We start from the raw sequence: 11,854 nt of genomic DNA on the forward strand, positions 1-11,854 counted from the left end.
CACCTAAGGTTTCGATCTTACAACCACGTAACTTTGGAGTATAGGTGCACGGCGCGCCGACACACGTGGCATGTCTTAGCGTGCGAAGGTCATGATGGCAACCTACGAGGTGAGGGGCATGGATAATACCACAACGTAATTTGGAATCACCTAGGCATGGTGTATAGCGTGGCGACATCCATGGGTATGTCTTGAGATACGAAAGGGAGGTGACGACGACCTGTGAGATTATGGTTCTATTTGAGATCAAGGTACCAGTCATAATCTTGAGATGTGTTGGCCAAGGCGTAGCGACATACATGGTATGTCTTGAGGCGTAAGTAGGACGTGTGTGAGACATGTGATGAATGGTTAATTCGAGTCTCGAGGGAACCGACGTCGTGATAATTTTTTTCTCTTTTTTTTTTGAACAACCGATATGTTGTCGGTGACATGGCGACACACCTAGTACGTCTTGAGTTGACCGTGCAGACAGTGTACATGATTTGCCCCAAGATGCGAATGTCAGGATAAGCGGGGTATGACCACCAAACAAGCCTAACCACGATAGAGGGATACAGGATACATTACGACATATGGGATATGTCTCCGGATGATGTAAACACCACGGTGAAGGCGCATGTGACATGTCACGATGCACCAGGTACACTCTCTAATGGTATGAACAGGATGATAAAGACATGTGCGGTGTATCCCCCACAAAGTATAACATGGCGAAGACGTAGGGAATACCTAAAGGTCTAAAGGTGCTCCTCCGGACTAACATATGAGACACATCACAACATGCGGGGTATGTCTTCTGTTACACGGGATACGGCTCTGGACTAGTGTATCTGATATGGAAGCTGCATATGCGACCTATCGTGATGTATGACCTTGACAATACCCGAACGTACATGATGCACAGTTGTGCATCGAGCACACATCTTGATTGGTCTATAGCTGACGTGATGGAGACGCATGGGACCTTTCACGATATGGAAGATGAGACGAGGTAAGGACGTATGGGATATGTCACGGCCCAAATGGTATGCCTTTCATCTAATGTACATAGCATGGTGAACAAGCACCTGACATGCCCTGACATATGGGGCATGCCACTCATGCCCCTCGCTTGGCATAAGGAATGAGGTGAAGATGTACAGGATACGTTATGACACATATAGTACACCTTCTGACCGGTGTGTAATAACATGGTAGAGACACAAGGAATGGGTCACAATATACGAGGCACAACACAGAAAAGACATATGGGATATGTCACGACATAACGGGTACGCCTCTTGATCGGTGTCTGAATGATTAATGGAAGATGCATGGGGTGTGTTACGTCTCATGGAGTATGACAAAGTAAAGATGCAAGGAATACATCATCCCATGACAGGTGGGACTCACGACGGGTGGACACGTGATGATATGACGCAGCAAGGATATAGGGGATACGTCACGAGAGAACAGTACGCCTCTTGACAGGGTAAGGACATATTGGAGGTGCCGTGACATACGAGGTATGCCAAAACAAAAGCGTATGGGACATGCCATGACATAAGGGTTGTACCTTCCGACTAGTGCCTACAACACTGAAGAAACATACGAGGTACGCTATCATGCATAAGGTATGCTAAGGCAAAGACGCATAGGATACGTCACGACATAATGGACATGCCTCCTAGCTAGCATACAAACGACACGGTGAAGATGCACGAGACGTGCCAAGGACGCATAGGATGCGTCCCAACACATAGGTATGACAAGGCAAAGACGTATGGGATACGTCACGACATAACTAGTATGCCTCCTGAATGACACGCGACGCTGGGGTCGACTCTTTCTCACTTTCCTAATAAACACGTCCTAAATCTACGAAACCTAGAATGGCTGCACGCAATGCGGTTAGCATGCAACGCTCTATATGGTATGACTGCAATGATTCGTTAAGCATAGAACGCATTATAACTTAAATCTGACTCGACTGATGTACAACAAGATATAAATCTATACAAACAAACTAGTTAGAAAAAATCGAACATAATGCGTAATCAGATCGTAACAAGAGAAAGAAAATGTTAGATATCAATCACAATTATCACATCATCTCTCTTCCATCCTTATTCCTCCACACACTCGTTGGTCCAAGTCTCTTTCCTAGGATTTTGGTATGGGCTCACATCGAGGTCCAGAGGACGCGTGATGCCGTCGATTATTGAGGAAAAAGTAAATCATCCATCAGACAATACAGTTCGTTTTTGACGTATCAGCGTTCAGTGACTAAGATATCGACCAAGTTGGATTGTCCTTTCGGGATAACTCGTCTTTCGTTCTTTCGTGAGACACATTAGTTCGGGTTTTGACTCCCTTTGAGCGCATCTCAGTTTTTAGACGTGATTCGAGTTATTCTTCTAGTTCAATCGTTCGTTATCGTCTACGATTCGTTCCCTTTCATTCACGTGGATTCGTGTCTCGATTTTTGGATTACAATGAGATCTTTTTGGATCTGTCGAGAGACGTAACCATGCGTTTGTTTAGTGATGGAATCACTTTTGGATTTTATCTTAGGGAACGAATTCATCGCGTAACGTGTTTGTTCTTAGCGTCGAGAATTCGTTTGCTCATTATACTACATGAAAAGACGGCGAGTCTTATTTGAGCGCACGGTAATCTTTCGGCTAACAACAATCCTTTATCCTTTCCAATCTACAGGATACGTCACCTTAGTGTGGTTACAGAAAATCAACGTTTCGTTGAATCGCGCGTTTATTCGAAGCGAGGATATCACCGTTTTCTTTCCTTTAAGCGCGAGTTTAAGCAAACCTGTATATCGGGCCATATTTCTTGCAGTTTTGGTAACGGTCGAAATGATCGAGTCGTTAGTCAAAACCAGCAGTCTCGTCCATATGGCGCAATTATATGGTTTGGCTTAATTCGGCTTCGAGATTTCAAACGGGGTATATAATCGCTCGAGACACGTATTCAACGGCATTGGTTTATTTTCTTTAACTACCCTCGGGATTGATATATATCGTAGGTTCGGAAAGATTTTGGTCGTATAGTTTATTTTTCTTTTCTTTTATTTTCTTAGTCACCTTTGCGGACATATCCATTTCTCTTAAGAACAACATGAGGCATAACGTAAAAGCTCGTCTTTTATTCGGAAGGGACGGGCTACTTGTGCGAAACTTTTCACGTTACAACAAGGTCGTTCGAAACAGAAATGTTCTTCGTTTTTGTTTCGTCTTGATCTCGTTTTATCCTAATTTATTTAAAGAATGTGAATAACGGCTATTGTTAATATAGTCTTTTGTATCGAAATGTAATTATCCTTAACACCGAACCGATTCATACTAATACGTGCTTACGTCATAACGCATTTCCTGAACACGTGCCTTCGTCGGGACACCGAAAGGGACAAGGCGGGCCGCACATGTTCATTCATATGAGATGACTAAGTCGTCTTTAGTTCAAATCGTTTCGATGTTTTAGGGTAATTAGTATGTCGATTCATGAGTATATATTAACGCATCGTCTCATTTTCTTTACATAATTTAGGATTTAGACACGTATCATGGCGGTTTGAAAACACGAACTGATTCATTTATCACATCAAAAATAGTAACGGGTAATCCTATGGAAACTTCTAAGGCTATTATATGCTGACACGGCTGACCGCGGGACCTCACAGGACCGCACAGATTCGCCCCTAACGAATGGATGGGGACCCTCTGGTGCCTTACTGTAAGGGGGAACTTACGCTAGCCTCTTTCGAGCGACGAATGGACTCTCGCTAGAGGTTTCGCGGAAATTACCCAAAGGGTTTGCAATAATGCTCGTGAATGCATACAAAAAGAAGTAAAACGATCCGTCCCCGTTAAGGGCTTAGTGCATGCCTTCCGGAATCAAATTTCTCGCTTCCCCAGCAGAGTCGCCACTTGTTAGACGAGGTGCCGCGGCCTAATCTCCCCGGCAAACCGGGGGGTGGACAACCTCATGGCGACATAAGCGGTGATTGGCGCCGAAAGCAACCAATCGTGGAATCAAGCTGCTCGGCAGGACCGGAGCTCGGAGATATGGAAGAGTCGCCACCCACGAATGAGAAAATGAACACCGATCCCTTGCGGGAGACGGGTGTGGGTTCGGGAAACTTAGGTACGAGCCGAGAAGGCTAGCTCCTTTCCGGAGAAAGGCTACTAGGCACCCCGACATCGCCCGGTTATGAACCACCGGCCTCCTACTCAGCATGTTAGGCGATAACGGACTAATCGTATACTTCTTTAAGTTTAAAATTCATTTGAAACCCTTTTCTTTCTCTTTTTGGAAACCATTTTGAGCATATGATATTGAAAAGCCACATCAGTAAAGAATCACCCATTTATGTTTATACATACACAGAGAGGGGGAAGAAAGAAGTGATTTATTTACAACTGTATTTAAATGTTATGTTGTGTGTCTATTCTACATTAACTTATTTCCCCAAAACGATGTTTATTACATGGTTCGCACCTTAATCGCCGTTGGAACGATTTAGGTGCGTTTTAAAACCCCGTTTGATGAAGCTTACCCGAATCGCCGTTGGAACGACTCGAGTAATTGAAAACGATAAAGTAAAAGCCTTTTAATAAGAAAACGTGGTTAAACATACAAGTCAATTTTATTTTGTACAAATTCATTAAGAAAGCGATTCAAAATCTCCATTATTAACAAAGAAAACGATTTTGATTACAATGTTCGCTTAATTCGTCGTTGGAACGGACTAAGGTTTTAAAACGTGATATTTTGAAGACGGTTTGAAATATTAACAAGAATGCCTCTATTTATTTACATTACAAAAAAAACATTAGTTTAAATAATTCAATTTGAAAACTCTTTTTTTTGTGATTTATTTTCCCCACTTATTTAATGGACTCTCTACTTATTATAATTATATTAACAAATCCATTTAAACCACCATTTATACTTAAACAAAGCCCACTTGAAATATGGGCCCATGAATGGGCTAAAAAATAAAGAAAATAACTTAACATATACATATACCTTTAAATCAAAAGGAGATTATGAGAATAAAGATTAATAAAAAGGGACTACATAATACATATATAAAATACTATATATAGTACATTTATACTTTAAAAGTGTTGAAAATAGCAAATGAATCTTATAACTAGGAAAATAATATTTATCCAAAAATAATAATCCATGAAATAACCCAACTATCCCAAAACTACATATATACATAATTATTATAGTTTTAAACATCAAAAATAATATATACTAATATCTACTAATTATCTCCCCAAAATGCCCAAGTAAATAACATTTAAAATAGAATTTAATGTAACTTGAATGGATAACAATAAAAAGGAAGGTAATATAATATATACATATATATAAAAATAGAGTAAAAATGGAAAAACCAATCTCCTAAAATAATCATATATGTTAAAGTTCTAAAACAATTTGAAAATCATATATTAACTAACTATATATATGTATACTAAGGATTAAAAGTCTAAAAGTTAAGAAAAAGGGACCGAAATGACATTTTTTACATTTGGGCAGATTTACCGATGGAAAATCCGTCGGTAAACAGCATTTAGCGACAGAATTGGCAAATTACAGCAGCACTCCAATATTTTCCAGATTTATTCAAAAGCTTTAAATTAAATCTAATTCAATCGTTTTGGACTTCCGAACTACCAAAGATGGATCATAGTTGAAACGGAAGTTCCTAAAACGATGTTTTCATTTTAAAACGTTATTTGGAAACCTCTTTTAAATTAAAAAACTTATAATTACAACATTTTCGATACCCGAACTACCTTTTTATCGGATCACGGTTCGTATTGGGATATCCAAAACGAGGTTTTTTATTTTAAAACAAAACCGAATTTTATTTAACACGAAACGAAAATTAAATAAATACGCTAACTAAATAAAACGTGACAAAATAAATAAATGACTAAAGGAATAAAAACTATAGCATAAAAAAATAAATAGAAGGAGAGAATAAATTAAATAAAATAAAGAGTCTAGTCCTCGGATAATACCTTTGATTCGGTATCTGACAGTCGAAGCCGATTGATTCCACGAACCGCGAGCTCCCGATTTTAATAAAAAATTTAGTAAAAATCGAACTTAGGAAATTTGGAATTTTTGAGAAAAAAATATTTTTCTCAAAAAAATCCACTCTCTCTCTCTCTAAAAATGTTTAGAGTGAGAAAGTTTTTCCCCCAAAAAGCCCTCCTCCCAAAAACCTTCCTCTTTTACCTTGGGATCCGTGCCCTTACATAGGGAAACGGATCCCGGAACAATGGGCGACGCCCAAAAAAATTTGTGCGTCGCCCATTGTGGTTGGGCGGCCGCCCAACCTAGTGTTGGGCTACCGCCCAACGGCGTTGGGCGAGCGCCCAACGCGAGGTTGGGCGCCCGCGCCCAACCCTCGTCGGGCGTCCGCCCGACGCGTTGGGCGTTCGCCCGACTTGGTTGGGTGCCTACCCGGCGACCCTCGGGGCGTGCCCCGCGCCGTCGGACGCGTGCACACCGTGGCCGCCGAGCGCGCGTTCCGCGCAGCCAGACGCTCGCACGTCGCGGCCGCCGAACGCGCGCCTCGCGCTGCCAGGCACGTGTGCTCAACGGCCCACGAGGGCGCGCACCACCAGCGGTACCAGGCATTGCTCGGACGTCGAGAGCGTGCCACTCGCGGTGCGTCCGACGGACGCCGCGCGCACGTCTCGAGCCGTCAAGCGGGCGTTCGACCATCGTTGTCCGCGTGCGGGATGCCATTGCGTGCTCGCGCCGTGCCGTTAATTTTCCTCCGCTTATTATTCTTTATATATTTTTCAAAACTTCCGGAATCAATCGCTTCGACCGTCTTGTTTCAGGTTTTCATCACAGGTCCTCCGACTCGGTGTCTACAACCGCGTTAACAGTCCAAACTCCGAGAACTAATTTCCTAGTCCAAGCCCTGATACCATGTAACCACACAAGGGTTATTTGAAAGTGTATTATCTTATTAAGGCTAAAGGTATTACAAGTATATATATATATATACAAACAACCATTAATACCCAACTACTTACTTCCCAACTACTTACTTAAATGTCATCTACTAACTATATCTACTTAATATTGTAACAGTTCATAATCATAATTAAATTTTATTTTCAATTTATTATCTTTTATATATAAATATATTAGTTGGGAGGGTTAGTTGAACACGAGAATTAGTTCCCGTAATTAGGCCCGATATAAATATAGTGCAAATTGGAAATTGGACAAGATAGTTAAGTGATAAGTTGGATTGGACCTGGCCCAAATCTAAATATTTATGTAATTTTCTATTCTCTCATTTCATTAGTTACTCCAAACCTTCATAGCCGGCATGGAAGATCTTACATAAGAGTACATTGTGAATAAATTGCACTTTTTGAATCTAATTCAGTATTCCAAATTATTGGCCTAATGAATTAGCTATAGACATGAGATCAAAACTTATATATGATAAAGTTAAATTGAACAGCTCTCCTGCAAACAATACTAGAACAGTGATACCAACAAAGTCCTAGTTAATGGCCAGGATTAAAGGGGTTTAAATTACTGGTTGTCTGGTAAGGATAAAAACACATAGTTTATTAATAATGATGATGACCACACCTCCATAGCTAAACTAGAAACCTCCACATCATAGTTTGTAATTCAGACATTCCAAAATTAGTTTTGCAAGATTAATTTTGACAGAGTTAATTGTAAACCTTTATGACTGCTCACACAATCACAGGCCAGGCTAGAATATGATTGTATGATGAACTGAACTACGGCTGCTTCCTGACATGTTCCTGCCATACCTCTTACAATTTAATTTTATTATAGTTAATTAACAGATGATGATTTTTCTGCAGCGTACCATCAAATCCACTTGAAATGGTAGTAGATTTCTATCACAATGATTTTGAAGATACAGACCACCAAGAGTTACAAGTTTGAAGCACACTTATCCTCGGAATGAATTAGTAGATCACGGCGAAAATGAATATTTTGTCGCTGATGCAAGAGGTTATGAGGTTAGTGCTCTGTATCTTGCCAAACAGTTCCTCTCCTCCTTGACATCTGATCCCTGGCTTAAACTAAATCAGGTAATCCATAAGCACTTTAAACGTAGTCATAAGTTCCGTCGCTGGTTCACGAATTCTAATCACGACGGAAATTGTGGTCGTAAATCTGCAGGCAGTTAAAGAGATAAGGTACTCAAACAATGGAGTTACCATAAAAACTGAGGATGGTTCAACATTCAATTCCAAGTATGTTATTGTGACGCCTTGGAGTCCTGCAAAGTGACCTTATTGAGTTCCAGCCTAAATTACCAGTAATTACTTTCATTTTTCTCTATCATCATGACGTAATTTCCTTAATTTGTGCAATGATTAACGATAATCTCTCTGGTTGTATGATCAGGTATGGAAAAGAATTGCAATAGCAGATTTTAGCATGACAATATACACAAAGATATTCCTGAAATTTCCCTACAAGTTCTGGCCAGTAGGCCCTGGAACTGAGTTCTTCCTCTACACTCATGTCAGGCGGGGATACTATCCAATTTGGCAGGTAAGTGTTCATATTTTGATTATAGAATTGATTAATAGAAGATGATGATGATGAGTTAGATGAATTAAAATGCAGCATTTGGTGAATGAGTATCCAGGATGGAACCTTTTATTCGTGACAGTAACAGCTGATGAATCAAGGAGGGTAGATGCATATCATGGAGATTCTGAAGAAGTTGTTTGGGGAAAAAATTCCAAAACCAGAAGCAATTCCTGTGCCAAGATGGGGGTTGAGCAAGTATTACAAAGGCAGCTATTCTAATTGGCCTCCTAACTACACTCAACAACGCAAAGACCAGTTAGCGGTTAGTTCATTTCCTGTCAGTTTGGATACCGTGGTTTTCGGATAATTAAACAAAACGTAGATATTGAAAAAATGAAAATTTGTTATGACAGGAGGCAGTTGGGCCAGTATATTTTACATACCCTTTTTCTTTTGTTGTTTGCCTCTTCTTTATGTCTCACCAATTTATTTGTAAATATGTTGCTACTACTTGGGGTAACTTACATTTATGGTATAATAAGTATTTGACCAAAATTTATGGTGAGATGGATAAAAGAGAGAGTCAATGATCCAAGAGCTTTGGCAGAGATCTTGCTTCATTAAGTGTTATTGGTGCAGGTGCAGGTGCGAGTGGCCGAAAAGCTGAACGTCGTGCCCATTTCACCATTTTGGGAAATCAAACTTTAGCATTTAAATACAAATTCTCTAGAAATTCGGCATCTCAGTCCCAGACCAGAACACAAGAATTAACCTTCAATTACGAAGTAAGGATTACCAATTTGCTTGCTTTAGTACTGAAAGTGAGTATAAAATGTGACATTGATGTTCCTATTTTCCAATTCATTATTCTATGATGCAACAATGTTAATGTTATATATTTATCCAAAAATCTTAACTTTCGTGTTAGAGGAAAATCTATTGATTTGAGTTTTCATTTTGTTTCGCAACTTAGAGAAACTTTAGTGATAATTAACAAACTTTGTAATTTTTTGGGTGTCATCTAAGATTAGTAATAAACCAAAGATAATACCTAACTAGAAGTAATTGATTCTTCAAAATTTGGCAAGATAAAAAAAGTATTAATTAAAAAGAAAGGGCTGAAAAAGAAATTAGCTCAATCGGATGGGGCCAGGCGTGTCTCATTTGGCGCATGGCTTATACTGGCGCCGTCGGTGGCACACACTTCCCCAATTGCTTTGATTTCTTAGAATTTAAGGAACTGATATAAAGTTTGTTATCATATTTAGTAACAAACTCAAGGATGTTTGGTTGCCCAAGGATTACCAATTGTTAATAGTTAATTTCTTCCAGGTATTACCACAGTTCCTGCTTCAACTGGAATATAAATTATGACAACGGGATTCCGACGTATCTGTCTGATTGAAAGCATTGGACATATTCTCGAAAATACTGGTAATTGAAACTTCTTGTTTTTGTTTATTTGGCTGTGGAGTTGTGAAACAATATACTTTGAAACTCTCATGTCATGTGTATTCTTTTCTTATCTTTTGCTACCGCAAAGGTGAAATTATGATTATTTGATTCTTCCAGACACAGGATGTAAATTCTGCAGTGAAGGCTTCAAGGAAATCCCAGAATGCTTATTCAGCTGCTAAAGCTTGTATTATATCTGGCTCAGCAGGCAATGGAGGCCATAACCGGTGCAGTGCAGGATTGATTTGCTGATTTGTAGTCAGTTTCCCACATTGAGTAAGTTTCCCTCATCCTAATACCGCTTTCTTTAACTGAATTTGCAGGTAAACAGTTAACCGAAATAAAAAACAATAAAAAACAGTTTCCCATGAAGCATATCTGGATTTGATGGGTATATTTGTTTTCTCTTGAATATGGCAGTCACAAAAACCTGATAGATAAATTATTGAGGATCCAATTAGAATATATTTAAATGCTCCATTGAAATAATATGTATACTTGGTAATTGTGAAAATGACTACAGGATTTTTATTGATTAAACTATTTCTCAACCTTTTTTTTCCCTTTTTGATGCTCACATAAATTAATGTTATTCAATCATGAATTTATTGATATTATTGCGTCTAATGTACAGTAAGTAAACCAAGCATTAACAGGACTGTTTTGTCGGGTGGGTCCCTCGCTCTTCTGTAATCAAGTATTTTAATCCCACCTCCAGGATTCGATTCCTGATTGAATGGTTAAACTGATTGAGTACTTTAACTTGTTGGACTACCTGTTTGGTGGTAGGACTGTTTTGTCTCTAAATGTACATGTGTTTATCAATCAGAATCAAATAGTTAAGCATACATTTTTTAATGCTAAAAACATTTAGAACCACCGAATTAAATAAATAAAAAAGAAAGAAAGTCCTTTATGGACACTAGCTATTAAAAAGAAATTAATGGGCATAATCAACAATGTAATAATGACTAGTGAAAACTTTCGACAGGATCTTCCTTCATTCAGCTTTAAGTGAAAGAAAACACTTTTATGTTTACTTTTACCTACACAATTTTCTTGAATTGAATCTGAATCATCTACCATACCGGATATGCATGCTTAGGGAAAAGGCCAATAGGTTAGATGTTTAGTAAGCTTGATTGAATCTGAATCATCTACCATACCATATTGATTCTTTACCAATATCAGTAATAGTACAGGTCTAAACCCACCCTTCTGCCTGGTGGAAGAGGTATGAGTATGGGTTCCGTAGCGTTACCAATAGGTGGCCCAAAATTGACTTGGCTTAAAAGGCCTCATCTCTAGAAGCTCGACTCACGAGGCGTCCCTCTCGCAGTAGGGTTCCAGATCTTGCCTCGCTCTTGTGACATGCTATCTTTCCCTTCTTTTTTCCCAAGTAAAGGGTGAGTCTCAAGCGTCAGTTTGTGGATCGCGGTCTCACGCACTAATCCCTATAGGTGCCCATAGTAGGCCGGCTGCCCTACCTAAACCAATCATCATATCGGTCCCTAGGCCCCATTGTTGGAAAGGCTCGGCTTCAAAACTGTACGTGGAGCTTCCGCCTCATACGGCTCCTCTAGGGATGGAGGTAGGTCCAGAACCGCACACCAATCCATAGTGCCCCTTTATTAAATTTAAATAAAGAAAGAGGATCCCAAATGGTGGGACCTTTGATCAGTTGGCACCTCTAGTTAGATTGAAAGGTGCCTGTGACACTTTCTCTTACGACTTGTCTGTCGCCACCGATAGATGGCCGCTCCTTGTCTTATTTAAATCCAGTACCTATTACCTCCGCTGCTTACCCAATGGACCAAGACCG

At 39.6% G+C, this 11,854-nt stretch overlaps 1 pseudogene; it reads left to right on the plus strand.

Moving 5' to 3' along the window:
* Positions 1 to 1,305: 1,305 nt before the first annotated feature.
* On the plus strand, positions 1,306 to 10,284 carry LOC136217482 (polyamine oxidase 1-like; annotated as a pseudogene).
* Positions 10,285 to 11,854: the final 1,570 nt, after the last annotated feature.

The sequence above is a fragment of the Euphorbia lathyris genome, chromosome 2, assembly GCF_963576675.1.
Source record: "Euphorbia lathyris chromosome 2, ddEupLath1.1, whole genome shotgun sequence".
NCBI classification, from domain to species: Eukaryota; Viridiplantae; Streptophyta; class Magnoliopsida; order Malpighiales; family Euphorbiaceae; genus Euphorbia; species Euphorbia lathyris.